The sequence below is a fragment of the Ciona intestinalis genome, unplaced genomic scaffold, assembly GCF_000224145.3.
Source record: "Ciona intestinalis unplaced genomic scaffold, KH HT000730.1, whole genome shotgun sequence".
Lineage (NCBI taxonomy): Eukaryota > Metazoa > Chordata > Ascidiacea > Phlebobranchia > Cionidae > Ciona > Ciona intestinalis.
In genome coordinates this window covers 3,312-6,450 of record NW_004191051.1, presented here as the reverse complement: position 1 = coordinate 6,450, position 3,139 = coordinate 3,312, and the positions used below count along the sequence as shown (strand labels likewise).

The window sequence follows — 3,139 nt, the reverse complement described above, 5'->3', positions numbered from 1 at the left end:
GTACTATGGGAGTCGTGAGGATACGGTTTTCAGAATTCATAGAGAAAATTGAATGAAAAGGTGTCCCATCTTCCCCCACCCTACTCTATCTTATACGTGACTCAAACTGTATCGTTCTGCGTATGAATATAGTCTTATCAACTTTAAGGTCTATACAACACTTATGTTCGAGAGCAAGCTCTGGCTCTATCATATTGACCATTGACTTACTTGCGTACAACGAGAAACCGGAGATTGTAATGCAGGCCAGCTACTCATGTCTATAAATCTCAGGTCACCTATAGCGCTTATTATGGTTATTATTATAAATAATAGAATTTGCCATTGTTTCCACTACGTGTCATCGAAATCCTAGACGAGACGAAACGTGATCATAATAAAGTTTTCTGTCTGCAATAACATTGTGTGTCTCAGAAACATTTGATTTTTTCTGGAAAATATTTGATTGTTTCCGATGTTTGACAGCGGCGACGTGTAATTCTCCACTGTCTTGCTTTATCATTATTTTATACAAATCCTATTCATTACACTAGTAATGTAGTTATTTAAAATGTGTATGTGATGTTTGTTTACAATTTTAAAGAGTAACGAAACACATCCCTAATTGTATGTCAACAATCACCAATCAATATTTTGTTAACTGTATCCCCTAAATTTAGTTTTTATGTTAATAAACAATTTGGTTTCGTGAAAATGTGAAATCTGCCTTAAATTAGTTAAAAATACGTTTGGTTTATATGGTAGGTTGAGGGAAGATGGGACACCTTTAGCTCGTAATATCCAAATATCCTGATCGTGTTTTATACAATTACCATTTGACTAAAAAATAGAATGAAAAGTGTCATACTCTACTAATTGTGTGGAATTAGCCAAAATTATCCATACGTTGTAACTCGTACGCGTAGACACAAGAGATGTATGGAGCATATTGCCATTGTTATACGACTATCTTTTTCGCTCACGCGAGGACAAGGCAAATTACATTCGCGTTTCATTGCGACAGTTTCTGTGAAAAATATATTTAATACCGTATAGAGAGAAAAAGGTTAGAGCCTATAAAGAAAAGGCATTACTTCACACGTTTCAGACATATCAATACAGATATACCATTATGAATCACAAAGTTCTCTTCCTCGTGCTGCTTCTTGTCGCTGTGCAACAAGTAGAATGTAGCCTCCGCAAAATAGATTGGACGAAATGGAACGTAAAACAAGCTGAACAAGAATCTTCCGAGTAAGTTGTTTTATATGAATTAGGAATGTAAGTATCGTGCTGCTCTTACTATACCACTTGTAATATTTAAACAAGTATATGCTTGTCGTAAGCTCTATACCATGATAACGTTTTATGGCAGACAATTAACATTGGTAATATTGACGGCGTGTTATTTATGTAAAACTTTCATTGGATAAGACACCTAACGGCTCCACTAATGAGTTGTCCAAACTATCAGCCATACATAAAAAAAATCTAAAAAATAATCACCCACAAAGTAACATACAACTCGTAAGCATGGCATGGGGGTGTATTAACACCCGTATTAAAACGAGTGTCGTTTTCCGGCCACGCGAGGATAAAGTAAGTTACATTCATTTATTTATTTTGTCATAACAAGTTTAAATAAATTTGGGTAAATGCTGTGTTGTGCGCAATTAATACTATTTATGTTATCAGTGATGCTCCCGAAATACTGAAGAAAACGTTCGACTCCTATTATTTGCAATAAATTGGTAAGACGTAGCTTAAACTACAATCGTATTCTGAAACATTGTTTTTAAAGAACGCTTGTATCGTAACCGAGTAATATCGGATTCGAAACTATGCTGATGCATTAGTTCATTGGTAAAGTAGATATATCGTCAGTTTGTACACGAAGTATGGGGTTGTAAAGTGGACGTTGATTATTGGTTAAGGTTTTGCTTTTGGAATTATTATTGTGGTAACCTTATATTATTAAAGTATTATATAGCCTACTTAAGTAATCTTAACTGACATGTTCTTTGTATACCTGAAACCAGAACAGCGTTAGTGCGAATTACACTTTACATACCGTAAGCTAAACGTGTTTTACTTTTCTAGCAATGGAAATTGAGCGAGCTTGCACCAAATAAACAAAGAATAAAAAAATGCTTATTTTGTTGTAGTATTTAGTTACCGTTTTAGTGAGTACGGCGCTTGATTCGTAACCGATTGATACCAGGTTCGATTCTGATAACAGTGTGTTCGTCAATTAATTGCTTAAACTCACTGATCAGTAATAAGTTGTTTAAATTGTCAGCAATGCAGAAAAATATAGATTAGGTAAACACAGGTTGCATGAATGTTATAGCTGATCTTTTCGGCCCGTGTTTTATTCTTAGCGTGTATAACAATTAGTAGCGAAGATCTGTTAAAAGACACATAGACCGGAATCAGCAACGCTTATAAGCGTATAGCCGCTAAGATGCCGAAATTCCGATTACATATAAATCCCGATCAAAAAGCACCTGCAATATTAAATGGAGGTCCGCTGTGTAAAATAAGCGTTGTGCGATTAATATTAGCTTTAAAATTACACCAAAGATGAATCTTGATTCCTGTTGGTCGCTTTAAATATAAACGTCAGTGATATAATTGGGCGGGCAGGATGGGACATGTTTTCATTATTTTACCGTACGATTAGACGGCAAAAAATATTTTGAAAAATGGGATAAACGTACATGTTTCCCATCTTACCCCAACCGTTTATATTCCAGCCGATGCCTCTTCGTTAACATTAATGTATCTCTTACAAAACATTAGAACCTGGATAAACTACCAAGCATAAAATTTTAGAGAATTATGAAAGAAAATGTGAATTTATTTACAAATGTGAAATATCTAACATAACAAATCAAGGCAGTTTTTGTGGCAAAAGTGAATATGAAATCATATTTGAAAAAAGAAATGTTATTATCAAAAAAATACAGCAAAAAAATTGTTCTAAAACAGTCGAAACTATAAAAGCGGGTAATTAATTCAAGATAAAATAAACAAGGACTTTTCTGGATGTAGTGTGTCCTGCTGTATCTTTACTATAAAAAGTTGCATTTCAAATCTGGCATAAAAAGACAGATAATGTCTTGGATTGGATGGCTGTTGTGGTTAAGTTCTGCTCCAA

General features: G+C 34.2%; 1 long non-coding RNA gene across 1 annotated transcript; it reads left to right on the top strand.

Annotated features, from left to right (window-relative positions):
- Nucleotides 1–1,064: 1,064 nt before the first annotated feature.
- Nucleotides 1,065–2,120, top strand: LOC104266003. The gene is made up of 3 exons (XR_717379.3): nucleotides 1,065–1,233; nucleotides 1,675–1,730; nucleotides 2,080–2,120. It is a non-coding gene; the product is annotated as an uncharacterized LOC104266003 (long non-coding RNA).
- Nucleotides 2,121–3,139: the final 1,019 nt, after the last annotated feature.